The sequence below is a fragment of the Phaethon aethereus genome, assembly GCF_964289735.1.
Source record: "Phaethon aethereus genome assembly, chromosome: 1".
NCBI lineage: Eukaryota > Metazoa > Chordata > Aves > Phaethontiformes > Phaethontidae > Phaethon > Phaethon aethereus.
Window position 1 is genome coordinate 189,284,441 of NC_138575.1, and position 13,800 is coordinate 189,298,240.

Sequence of the window (13,800 nt, forward strand, 5' to 3'; positions counted from 1 at the left end):
AGCTGGCCAGATCTTGCTGTTCGCTTGCTGTTGTCCCTGGCCCCACTGCAGTCTCCCGCCCTCTCCAAGGATGGGTTTGAGTGGAGGCTCTGCCGTGTTGCTGAAGAGGACGGCTCTTGTATCGGGAGCGCAGGCAGCCCCTTTGCGGCCGACCCTCCATATGTGGGACGTGCAGTTCTAATTGGTAAAGCCTTGATGGGAGTTGTGAATCTGTTTTATCCCATCTGCCTTTTTTTCCCCCTCATCTTTTTTTTTTTTTTTCTCCCCTGCTCTGAAGCAGTCTCAAAGACTCGATGAAATCTGCATTAACAAACTTGAAATAGGGGGAAAGTGGAACTGTTGAGAGTTCAAATGAAGCTTTTCATTACTTTGTGTAAATTGAGTGAATTGAGTGAACTTTTGAATTGCATTAATACACAAACTAATCTCCACTTACCAATGCCAATTCATTCTCTTGAACAGTCATTAGAACAAGCAGTAACTCAGTACAAGCTCTGTAAGCTTTTGTGGGAAAAGATGAGCTGTCCTCTACAATTTGGACAAGCTGTAAAGCATTTCTGCAGAAATCTTAGTGGGTGATTTTTCAGAATCTCATTCGAAAAAACAGAATTTATTTCACAGAAAATCCTCGCCATAATTACTATGTAATGTTTCTAGCAACCGGCTCCCAATGCGGATTTAATGGATTCTATTGCTATTCTGCGCTGCCAGCCTGCGTTGCGGCGTATCAACTCAAGGCACATCAGGAAACTCTGTTTTGTAAAAAAAAAAAAAAAAACAAAACAGAAAACTCAGCGAGGCTTTCCTGGATGTGAAAAGCCTGTCAGCCTAGATTTTAAAGCACTTGCCTTTGTTTTGTGCTGGCATAGACATCCTTTATTAATACTGAGAAGGTTCCGGGGGGATCTCATTGCTGCCTTCCAGTACTCAAGGGGGCTTATAAGAAAGATGGGGACAGACTTCTTATCAGGGCTTGTTGCGATAGGACAAGGGGTAATGGTTTTAAGCTAAAAGAGGTTGGATTTAGACTAGGGATAAGGAAGAAATTTTTCACAATGAGGATGATGAACCAGTGGCACAGGTTGCCCAGAGAGGTGGTAGATGCCCCATCCCTGGCAACATTCCAGCTCAGGTTGGATGGGGCTCTGAGCAACCTGATCTAGTTTAAGATGTCCCTGCTTACTGCAGGGGGGCTGGACTAGATGGCCTTTAAAGGTCCCTTCCAACCCAAACTATTCTATGATTCTACTGATGTTAAAAATTACTGCTCAAGAGTAGGGTCCCCTCCTTCTGAAATGTCATATAGATGTGGAATTCACAGTGAAGTCAATAAAAAGAAGGCTTTTATGGTAGGCATATGATAAATTGGGTGTTTAAGAGGAATTTTAAGGAATATTATGTTATACAAAAAAATAAACTGTTGAGTCTGCTGTTACCAAGAAACAATAAAAAGCAATAAAGACATTTCAAGAAAACTTACTGATTTCTTTGATTTCTTCAGGACAAAATATTGATCTACCATGTTGTTTGATCTGGAAAATTTTGTTAGAATAAGTTATAGCAATATTGTCACCTAAGAAAAATCTCCATTCCTGAGAAAAAAATTCTGCTCTTCTGACTTAAACACCTATTTATGGAGACTTACTTTTTTGCTTCTGCTGTTGGATTCCGTGGATGCACTGTGCCTGGTGGCTTTTCTGGATGAAGTATGTTTCCCAAATAACAAACAGCAATAGAAATGCATTTTATTTAGGGCTTTCATGGTATCATGTTGATAGCACAAAAGTGACATTGTCAAAATAGCTTTCTTCTTGAAAGAAACATTGAAATGAAACATTGATATGTTTCTGGTCAGTAGGAAAGGGTTTTTTTGGCACAGAAGAAGTTTCATAATGCTCCAGAGGGCTCCAGGAGCCAAGGGCTACTTGTGCTTGGGGACTTGTTTTGTTTCTGAAATGTAAACTTTGTTATTTCTGTGCAGCCAGTTATAAATTGTATGTTGATTTAAGAGTAGCTAGTGTTAAAAATTACAATCTGTGAAAACTTCCTGTACATGCATCCTTAACTTCTGCTGCCCAACTAGTGGATATAGTTTCGAATTGCACAGTGACCTAATTCTCAAATAAAACACATGCATGTGATTTTCTGTCCTTATGAATTGTGTGCGGCCTTTTACATGCTCCGGGAAAAAAAGACAGTTACGCAGTGCCTTTCAGGCAACAGCTTTAGGTGTTTCTCATCTGCTCACTAATGAAGATGGTGTCCTGTTATCTGAAATCAGTGAGCAACACGAGTGCAGGTCCCAGTTGTTGCGTTCCTGTGAAACACATCTTCCCAGTATTTCCAGCGCTGGCAGACGAATGGGAGGTGGTGACCCTCAACAATAACTCATCCAAATGTGGCATTTCTGTTCATTTAAATCTCGACGTGAAGACTGAGGTGTTCCCTGCGCAGAGCTGATCTTTTCACAGCAGCTGCTTCTGAGTCCTGCCGCAGCAGCCGTCACCGCAACAGGCAAAAGCCCTTTCTCCATCATCCCGTCGGTGTTCCTTGTGGTTCTGATCGTCTGTTTTCTTACACTGGTCTTTAAACTGCTAATAAATCCCATTGCTCTTTGAAATTATACCCATTTGGAATCAGCGTGGCAAATCAAGCCTTATTTAAAAAAAAAAAATAAAAATCTTAGAGTGGGAACTTAAGGTCGCGAGGACACAGCAGAACAGACTGTCACTTCAGCAGGAGCAGCTGCAGCTGTAACTTCTTCCAAATAAGCAATTGAAACATAAATACTCAAAAGCAATCCTCACAGGCGGACTTTAGAGGGAGAAAAAAATAAAAAGAAGTGGCTGGCCCAGGCTCTCAGTCGCTTAAAGTTGCCATCACTTGCTTCACTTCGTAGGGCTGTAACCACTTGTGTTTGCACGTGTACAGCTGACCAGGAGGAGTGTGACAACTTCCCAGCCTCAGGGCAAATTGCATCTTCTCTGTGTCCTTTCCTGGCTGTCTCTCTTGAGGAGCCTTGCTCCCGACGTTTGCCAGTACCTGAGCTGCTACAAAACACTTGATGTACATCAACAAATACTTTTTGCTATGCCTTAACTTGTGTGAGCCCTGGAAGATGCACTGCAGCTCTCCCCATCGGTCCTCCTGGTGGCCTGACTCTAAGAACCAGCCAGCTGCAGAGTTTCTGGCTACTCCTTTATGTTTCCCAGCATTTGTCCTCAAATCTTGCCGGCCTGTGCAGCATTGACACCCATCACTGGCTTAGGGTCAGGAAGAAATTTGCCTGAGCCCAGCCATGATGGGGAAAGGACAAGCGTTGAATTATTACACCCCTTGACTCATGGAGGAGAAGACTCTTCACCTGCTGCAGCTTGACAGCGGGCTTTGCTGGTAGAGCAGCAGAGCTGTGACACCACCTTAAACCCAGCAGCCACCCTGGTTAAGTTCCTCAAGCCAGACTTTGGTTCAAACACAAGAAATCCTGGAGCAGGAGACCCCCAGGGGTACATGACCACCTTCCTTAGCCTGAGCAGCAGCCCTGTTGCTCAGCAGGACCCATCTCTGTGTTAGCCCTGCCCCACTCTCAATGAGCTTCTTGAAGATACCTCTCCTCTTCGATGTCTGGACAAGATGGCCCAGCGGAGCTCCCACAGTCGTGCACCATTTGGCTGGATCCATCCTGGCTGCTTGGCCCAGGTATCTGTGGGCATTTACACCCCCAACACCTGCTGTCCTCTCAAGAAGAGAAGATGGTGCAGTCACTTGTCCAGCATCCGACAGTCTACCCAATGTACATTGGTCTAAGTCCACCATGACTATTTTTACTATGAATTTTTTAAGCAGCTCTGAAGAAGCAGTCTCCAAAGTCAGTGCTCTGAAACCAGCTTGGGGTGTGTTATGGAGCCACGCTGCTTTGGCCTGGGGTTTGGGGCCATGGAGGGAATTAAAAGCCCCGTGAAGGCACCTGGGTTGTCTTCCTGGTCAGGATGCAGGGAGCCACCCAAGCTTGTGTGCCCACCCAGCCGATGCTAAAACTCAACCATCACATCTCTCCCTGCAGCACATCAACACTGAGGATGGGAGGTCTTCCCTGGGGGTCCTGGGCCCCCCCTACCAAGATGACCCCCAGCACCATCCCCGCCATTGGTCCCAGGGAAGTCTCATGTTGCTGCCTTGACAGCCACCACCCTTGAATTGCCACAGCGCGAGCTGCCCCACAGAGCCAGTCTCCTCCTCCTAACAGTATTAGGAGATGCTGAAGACACAAACATGTAGTACCATAAACTCTGCCTTCAAATATGATCGTGAAAGAAATTCTGCTGAGGCTGCTCTTTCTTGCCCACGTTGGTTATAGATAAATCAGAAACCTGCATGGTTAAAACCGCAATGGCTGTGCGTGTGGTTAGGACACTGGATTTCAATCCCACTAGACACATCTCTGCATGGCTTTCATTCCCACTTTAATTAATGTTTTCCAGAGGTCACTCCCCTGGAACGGGCAAATAGCCAAAAAGAGCTGGAGAGGGAAATGCATGAAGGAACAAACAGGCCAAGATGTCATTGTGTGTGTGACACTGAGATCATCTGCTAATAGAGGCAAAGGGAGATGGACTCCCAGGATGCTTGAGAGCAACCAGGATTAACTAATGCAGCAATTTGTGCTCGGCCATGCTCTAACCCTCAGATACCAAAGTCTTTCCTGAGTTTTCTCCTCTAATATGGAGCAAGGTCCTGGGAAGAGCATCCCCAGGGATCACAGCATGAAAGGGCTGGAGGGGCACACATATGAAGGAGCAAAGGCACCAAGATGTGGCTGGTGGACAGTGTTTGCAGTACTTGGGGCGCTTCGCCATCACCACTTTAGTCATGAGTAAATCAAGATTAGGGATGCTGCCAAGAGTTCATTTTTTTCCACTTGACACCAATCCTGGAGACCTGTAATTATATGCATGGACCTCAGTGTTCCTTTTAGAAAGCGCTATGTTCATAGTCCTCAGGACGGCTGGACATGTCTGAGCTCAGTACTGCCTAACAGCCATGGAGCTGTTCTTCTAGGTGTTTAATTGCTATTAAGAGGCATACCCTTGGAAATGGGAGGGGTTTCCTTTTACTATACTCTTGGCAAAAAAAATGTTTTATATATATTAAAAAGTTCCTGTAACCTACCTGCTCCCTTTTGGCAAGAAAATGATTGTGAGGGCTTAACACATCTCCCCATGAACCGCAGTATGACAGCGTGGGCTGCAGTGCCAGACCTTAGCTGAAGCTAAAAAGGCTGTTGCAGAACACAAAAAATGTGATTGAAATTCTCCCCATTCCCAGCCTCTAAATGAAATTACAGCCTTTGGGACCACACTCGGGCTGCTGCTGCTCTAGACCTGCAGCTATTTGCAATTCTAAGTAGAGACGTCCAACATTTTCTGTTTGAATAGAACATATATGTAATATTCCATGGAATATATTCAGCTCTAATATCCCACAAAGTTTAAAACTCTTCTATAAATTGTTGCTCCAGGTAAGTAAAAAATTTCCCTATTTTCTCTTCTCTACAATTTAGTCTAAAACTTGTTTTATGGGAGTCTCTAAGACTGTCTTGTAATGTCTTGTAGAGCTTTGCGATGCACTTTCAACTTCATGTCCAGTGGCAGAGCATAAGTAGGCTTTCTTTGGGGGGTATTTTGCAACAACTAAGACTATCATATTGTTTCTGAAACACAAGAGTGGTTTATGACGGATACTCTGCGTCCTGCACTACTTTGAATTTGTTCATTACAAATATAGCAGAAGAAATCTGAGAATCAAGGGTTGCCACTCCTCTGTTCCTCAGTTAGTGGCAAAGATCCTGGCAGCCCGGTGGACTGTTTGCCCCTGAGACTTGTGAAAGTCCCGTGAGGTGACATCTCCTGGTTAATATTGCCTCCTACTGATGGCTGATCTTTATGCAGGGAAAAATCGTAGCTTTCTTGTGTCTCTGTTGAGAATCTGTAGATCTGGTTTTAACTTTTCAGTATTAGTGCAATCCGTGTATTTTTTGGCAGAGCTGTGTCCCCAGTGGGCACTCAAGAGCCCAGAGCAAGAAAAGCATAAGAACTTTGAAAGGAAAAATTCCCATCTTTAGAGCTGTGACTAATTGGAAGGTTTGGGGGGTTTCTGCAAAGCTTCAGATCTGTCCTGCTGAGCTGACAGCATGTCCCCGAAGCAGTCTGGTCTCTCCGCCTGCCAGAGGAGCCTTGCTGCCCCATCCTCTTCCTCCCCAATGGCTGGTCAGGTTTGAAGACCACTGGTGGTATGTGGGTATGTACATACACGCACATGCGCAGATGTCCTTGGACACACCATCCTGTAGCTGCTCCCTGATCCCCTGCTCTCTCTGTTGCTGGTACCTGGACATGCAAGTCCCCAGCATTCTCTAGTCCCATCCTTTCATCATTTTAATCCATCCCCCAACATCCTGAACTAAGTCTTCCATATTCCCACAAGCTCCTTAAAAAATCCCACACTAAGTTCCAGACAATTCCAAAAATGCTTTCCCTTCTACACCCCATAATGAGTCTTATACACATCATCTTGACCTAAACACCTTTAGGTGTTTCTCCATGACCAGATGAAGGTCGTGTGCATGCTCTGCAGGGGCTCACACACCATGTTGGGCTTCTCATTAGAGCTCTACTGCCACGGGATCTCTCTTCTCCCACACAAAATCCTCCAGCAAAGGAGGTTTTCTGGAGATAGGGTTGCCCACAGACACAAGAAAGATGTTAGGTATGGGAGCTCCTGAATACCATTCATCATGGACTAGATGACCACTCCTGGACTAGATAATCTTTAAAGGTCCTTTCCAACCCAAACTGTTCTACGATTCAGAAAGAGATCCTTATGGTGTAATTTTAAGGAGCCAAATATGAGTTTGTGAGTGAGATCTCCAAGACCCCAGTAGAGGCTGGTGTTGAAAAAGGAGCTGGACTCCTTGTAAAAGACAATTTTCATAGGAGAAGACAGAGGGTGGTGTTTTCCCACCTGGCTCTTCCCATACCACACATGTGCCATTACTGTGCTTTTGAGTTGTGGTTTTTGGCATCTTCCTCTTCTGCCTGCCTTTCACCTCTTCCCATCGCACAGCACATGAGGAACTCGTGGATGACACATTGGCCTCACGGGCTCTTCAGTCAGGCACAGCTGACAAGATGGACACAACGGGGTCAAATGAGTCAGCCATACGCTAAGCTATGGGAGCATGAGCTGCTCCCTTCATGCTGCCTGTTGGGCAGGCTGGTCCCATCTCACCGGCTGTCAGGAACAGCCGCTGCACAGCACTTGTCAAGGGCCATGGGGACTGGGTCCACTCCACCTCACACAGGCTGATCTGACCATGCTAAATGCAGGAGGCCTGGAAAGCATTTACACTGAGGCCATGGAAGACTAATGATCCTTTCCACTGCTTGGGGTTTGCTTTTTTCTGTTCAGGTACTTCGTACCTCTCCCGTCAGGACAATGAAGGTTTGGCCTTACCTAGAGGGACAACTGTGCCGTGTGAAAGCAGGCAAGCCCACCTCCCACTGCAGCTTCCCGGCCGCCCCTTGGTGTCCGATGCCCCCAGAGCACCAGGAGATGGTAAGTCAAAGCGGTCGATTCCCATCCAGGGAGAAAAGGCACAATGGAAAAATAGCAACTTCAGGAAAAGGAGACCGGCCGGCTCCTGGCATGCACAGAGCCCGCAGCCTGAGGGAAGCTGTCTAGAAACCATCAAGGGCTTGCTGCCGTTTCCAAGGTAACTTCCATCTTCCGCAACCCAGGTGAGGCTCAGCCTTTAGGAGCATGCGGGCAGAATACAAATAGTGGGTCTGAGGTGGAAAACGAAACACACACAAAATGCCATGTGTTACCCCAGCTGCTCTGCCGGTGGCTGCTTGCCTTCTGCCCCTCCACATCTGCCCGCCGAGGCAAAGCGCCAGGAGCGAGGAATTCGGCCATCGCGGCTGAACCTTCACAACGCGTTGCCAGAGGGAAGCCAGGAAATTCAAAATTACCATAGGTGGCTTTCCAGCTGGAGCCATGACTCGAGAGCCCAGGGTCCCTGTTAATGTGCAGCTCTTCGGTGTCCACACCGCATGGCTCTGACCTTCCCTGCCAGCTCACCGGGGAGCATCCACGAGTCCACTCGCTGGCACCGGCGCCGGCTGAGCTCGGCTGCCTGTTGCCTCAAGGCTGTCCCGGAGGCTTCTGGTGAAATAAAGGAGTCAAGGCTTCCCAAACCTCATCTCCATGGCAGAGCTGGGCTGCTATCACAGAACCAGGCAGCTATTCATGCGTGGGATCACATGGGTCAGGTGCTGTTAACCTCTGGACCGTCTGCTACAAAAGCCACCGGGTTTTGATTGCGTCTTCAAAATCAGCACGAGGAAGGAAAACGAGAGCAGTGAGAGGATGCACTCACAGTCAGGTAGTGAATGCAATACTTTCTTCAATGTATGCATTATTGTCCACAAAAAGAAAGTTTCCAAGAGCAGAGAAACCAAGGCCAACGCCGAAGGCTTCATGCAGTTCTTCCCATCGCTATCATGCCGTGCACAGGCAGGGAGCCCACCCCAAAAATGCCAGATTTCTGCAGAGCTCATGGACGCATGGCCAAGTCGTGGCACTTCTGCTGCCCCTGGTCCAGCATCTTCTCTCCACCACGTTCACACAACCCGGGCCTTGGCTGCCCATGCTGGGAGAGGGATGCAGGTGTCAGACTGAGCTTGTTCAGGCACAAGCTAGTGCAAGACCACAACTGTAGTGCTGAGGGTTGTGGGTGATGCTGTTGAGGAGGTTTTGGCACAGTACTAATGCTCTGGCAGGAACCAGTGCATGGTCAGGAACCAAAGGGGACCTGGCAATGACACCTCCTGCAGAGGTTGTCTGAAAAATTTGGTGTGAAGAGCCCCTCCTTTCCAGGTGTTTGTGGTTTTCCTGAAATATTCTTCACTGGCAACTTCTCTTGCCACATCTCTCGAGGGGATGGACTGCAAGATGGGACTGGAAGAGCAAAGTCCCTCCCACTGTAAGATCAGGTTTGAGACCATGTGAGGAACCTGAACATGCACAAGTCTATGGGACCCGATGAGATGCATCCCAGAGTCCTGAGGGAATTGGCTGATGTAGTTGCCAAGACACTCTCCACGATATTTGAAAAGTCCTGGCAGTCAGGTGAAGTCCCTGGAGACTGGAAAAAGGGAGACATGGCACCCATTTTTAAAAAGGTTAACAAGGAGGACCCTGGGAACTACCAACCTGTCTGTGCCTGGGAAGATCATGGAGCAGATCCTCCTAGAAGCTGTGCTAAGGCACAGGGAGGGCAGGGAGGTGATTCGAGACAGCCAGCATGGCTTCACCACAGGCAAGTCCTGCCTGACTGACCTTGTGGCTTTCTGTGATGGAGTGACCACATCAGTGGACAAGGGAAGAGCTACTGATGTTATCTATCTGGATTTCTGTAAGGCCTTTGACACGGTCCCCCACAACATCCTTCTCTCTAAATGGGAGAGATACGGGTTTGATGGGTGAACTGTTGGGTGGATGAGGAATTGGTTGGATGGTCGCATCCAGAGGGTAGTGGTCAATGGCTCAATATCCAGATGGAGATCGATGACAAGTGGTGTCCCTCAGGGGTCTGTATTGGCACCAGTACTGTTTAATACCTCCATGAATGACATAGTGGGATTGAGTGCACCCTCATTTGCAGATGACACCAAGCTGAGTGGTGCAGTTGACACACCTGAGGGATGGAGTGCCATATAGAGGGACCTGGACAAGCCCAAGGAATGGACCCATGTGAACCTCATAAGGTTCAACAAGGCCAAGTGCAGAGTCCTGCACCTGGGCCGGGGCAACCCCCAGTGTCAATCCAGGCTGGAGGATGAAGGGATTGAGAACAGCCCTGCTGAGAAGTACTTGGGGGTACTGGTGGATGAAAAGCTGGACATGAGCCAGCAATGTGCGTTTGCAGCCCAGAAGGCCAACCATACCCTGGGCTGCATCCAAAGCAGCATGGCCAGCAGCTCAAGGGAGGTGATTCAGCCCCTCTGCTCTGGGGAGACCCCAGCTGGAGTCCTGCATCCAGCTCTGGAGCACTCAGCACAGGAAAGACCTGGACCTGTTGGAGTGGGTCCAGAGGAGGGCCATGAAGACGATCTGACAGATGGAACACCTCTCCTGTGAGGACAGGCTGAGAGAGTTGGGGTTGTTCAGCCTGGGGAAGAGAAGGCTCTGAGGAGATCTTATTGCAGCCTTCCAGTACTTCAAGGGGGCCTATAAGAAAGATGGGGACAGACTTTTTATCAGGGCTTGTTGCGATAGGACAAGGGGTAATGGTTTTAAGCTAAAAGAAGTTGGATTTAGACTAGATCCAGGGAAAAAAATTTTCACGATGAGATTGGTGAAACCCTGATACAGGTTGCCTAGAGACGTGGTAGATGCCCCATCCCTGGCAACATTCAAGGTCAGGTTGAACGGGGCTCTGAGCGACCTGCTCTAGTTGAAGATGTCCCTGCTCATTGCAGGGGGGTTGGACTGGATGATCTTTAAAGGTCCCTTCCAACCCAAACTATTCTATGATTGTACGATTCTGTTAGCTGACATTACATGCCCCAGGTGTCAGCTTTGATCCACCCACAAGACTCAGTATCACTTTTCTTTTTCAAGTATGTCAGAGCACAAACTGAGAGCACTGCCAACATTGAAGAGTTCCTAGCTCTGTGTTGCTGAGAAGCTCTGATTTGGAATACATACGTAAATTTGGGAGAGGCAAATTTGTGAGTCCCATTAGCGTCAGGAAGATTTTCTTTTTTACCAAATCCTCCCCCATCAACAAGCCTTGGACCCTCTCAGGTCACATATGCTGAGGAGAAACTGGTTGGAACTTGATGAGCAGTTCCTTGCTCTGGCGATGCTGTACCCCCAGGCGAGGGCGGTGGGTGAGGTCTAACCCCCCAGGCAGGCAGGAGCTGCAGCAGATGTGTGAGCAGAGAGCCCGTCCACCCCATGGGACCAGCCTTCTCCCTCTCTGTGGCTGGGCTGGCCTGAGGGAGCTTCATGGCCTATTCTCTTGGGGGATGTGGAGAGATGCGCTTTGTCTTGTCCATTGCTGGTATGAAATGATGCCTCACCATCAGCTAAGGCAACCAGTGAAGTTTCTGTCCCATCCCCATGTGTCAAATCCTGCTCATCAAGATCATGGAAAACAGGGTGGAAGGAGCTGCCTGGCCATCGGTTGGTGGTGATCTTCACTAGCACTGGGAGGTGGGCACAGCCCAACAGGCTGATACCTCCTAGGACATGGACCTCAAGCTTCCTCCTTTGACACCTCCTGTATGCCTGCTGTTCTAAGGAGGAAACATTGCCCAATAGTGGGTTTGGAACCTCTTATCTGGCTTTAGGCACACAGAAAAGGCAGGGACCCCCACCAGCATCCAGATCTCAGCAGTGAGTGAGATGAGACACGATGCAGGCAGCTGAGGCATCATCCTATTTTGACTGCCGCACACCCCTAAATTAGCAGCTGAGCATTTTTGGTTGCAAAGTCACATTAAAAACTCTTCACAGGGAGGAATTCTTGGTTTAGCAGCTAAGCTGAGGCAGTGAAGATCTGCCAAATGCTTGGGAGTTTGAAATGCAATAGGCACAACTTTGCAAAGGCAAATGAAGGATTTTTTTTCTCAGCCTGTCAAAAGATACAATCTTCAACTCTTCATACAAGTCAGCTGGGATAAAGTGCTTCCAGCAGGCAACATTTCTTACAGCGTAGTCATTCCACCTCTGATCTCACAGACCTGATTCTCAAAGAAAACCTACAAAACCTTCCCTAGGTAAATCTGCGAACTGTCTCTCATCACTTTTCTGAATACTAATGTTTTAGAGCACGTTACCATCCTGCTCTTTTCACCATTCCTACTAATCTCTAGGTGCTCTACGTTGTGCTACTATTATTCTACAAATTACCTGCCTCTCTTTTTTCCCTTAGGAGATAACCACCAATATCCTCTTTATATTCCACAGGTGCTGTCAGATGTCTAGCTCAGACACGGTTCTAATTAAACCCAGAACAATCTTTCCCCATGTGCAGTCAGGTTTGAAATTTACTGCACCTTTCCCGAGGAGTGTGTGTGCCCCAAACCTTATCCACTTTCTCCAGCTATATTAGCTGGCTTCATAAAAGCTATTACACCTACCTAAAAATCTTTATCTTTAAACCTTTGTCTCTAACAATACTGCCATGCCAAAAGGCTGTGTACACGGGAAATAGGAGGGGCACCATGCAATTGCGTTTGGTTTATGAAAAATAGAGGTGTAACACTGTGACATGCCTCACAGAAGATCTTAAACTCTATTTTGCAGGACACGGTGGGGTTTGAGCACTAGCTCAAAATCAGTGTTCATCTTTGACTAGCAATGCTGATCCATGGCTAGAAGTTCCAGCGCAGCTCAGCCTCCCCCTCGGTCCTTCAGCCCCTGGCTGGGAGGAACGCCTCTTCGCCTCTTTCTTCAGGAGGCTCCTCTCCAGAAGGGAAGCAGCATCAGAGCTGCTCTTTCCCTGAGCCTCAGTTTCCCATCTGTAGAACAAGGAGATAACGGTCTCCCTCAGCCCTAGGAAGACAGGTTCAGGTCTAGGCAGTCCAGCCTGCTGTCATCACCACTATTTAACCATTGCTGCTCGTGTTTGTTTCTGACCATGGCCAGTCTCTCTGCAGGGAGCCACCCACATTGCTCTCTCCAAGGGTTTGTACAGCTGCTGACTGGCAAATTACTGCATGAGTAGGACAGTGTGTCCCACCAATACCTCCTGGGGCACCTGCGTAATTTCCCTGTTGTGTGTGTCTCATCATCAAGAGAGGACCAGATCCTCCTCTCCTTGAAGCCAGGTATCCTCACTGGGAGCTTCTGAAGGTGACTGACTTACCCAGCATTTGGGAAGCTCTGACATGCTATGGCAGCAGCTGCCACAGAAGATCCCATGGAGAAGGAGCATTGCTAGTGGAAGCCAGCGTGTGGGGCAGAGGATGAGGGACTCCCCACAGCGTGGGCTAAGCCAACGCTGCAGCAATGCCCCCATGGGAAGCACTGACTGCACGGGGCTGGGCTGTGCAGAAGTGTGAGGAGGTCTGGGACCAGTGGGTACCCCATCTGCAGGGTGACCTACTGAAGGGACATCACCACAGTATGTATTTATCCCATTCAGAGGAGCAAAAGAGGAGGTAAACCTTGACTGTGGCCAAGTTTAATAAAACATGGAGGCCAGCTGAATCTTCTCTCATACCTGGAGTATTTTTAGCATTTCCTCCCTCAGGTTGCTTCTCTAGGTGACTAGTAAGGGCTGGGTTTACAGTGTTCTCTCTCTCTCACTGCATCTCTAGCAGGACCTCTTTCCTCAGTTGGACCTCCAGTTTCCATATATTTATAACAGTATAGTATCTTTGAGATTTGGCTGAAACTGATGGATGATTTCAAAAGCTGGGGAGGGGACAACTGTCAAGCAGACCCGGCATGACCACACAGGCCTCCTTCCCGTAGGAAACCAAGCTAAATACTATATAATCATGACAGTCAAGGCTCTATTATAATGCAGAAACACAGAAGTACAGAAATAATGCTGTGTGGGCAGCCTGAATTTTGGCTTTTCAACCTTTGGCTACTTGACTTTGCAATTTTCATTACTTTTTCCAGGAAGTATTTTTATTTGCAATACATATGCGATAGCACTTTAACTTCAATGGAGTGTGTTTAGGTGGAGGAAGACGCCTTTTAATTTTGTGTTGATTTTCA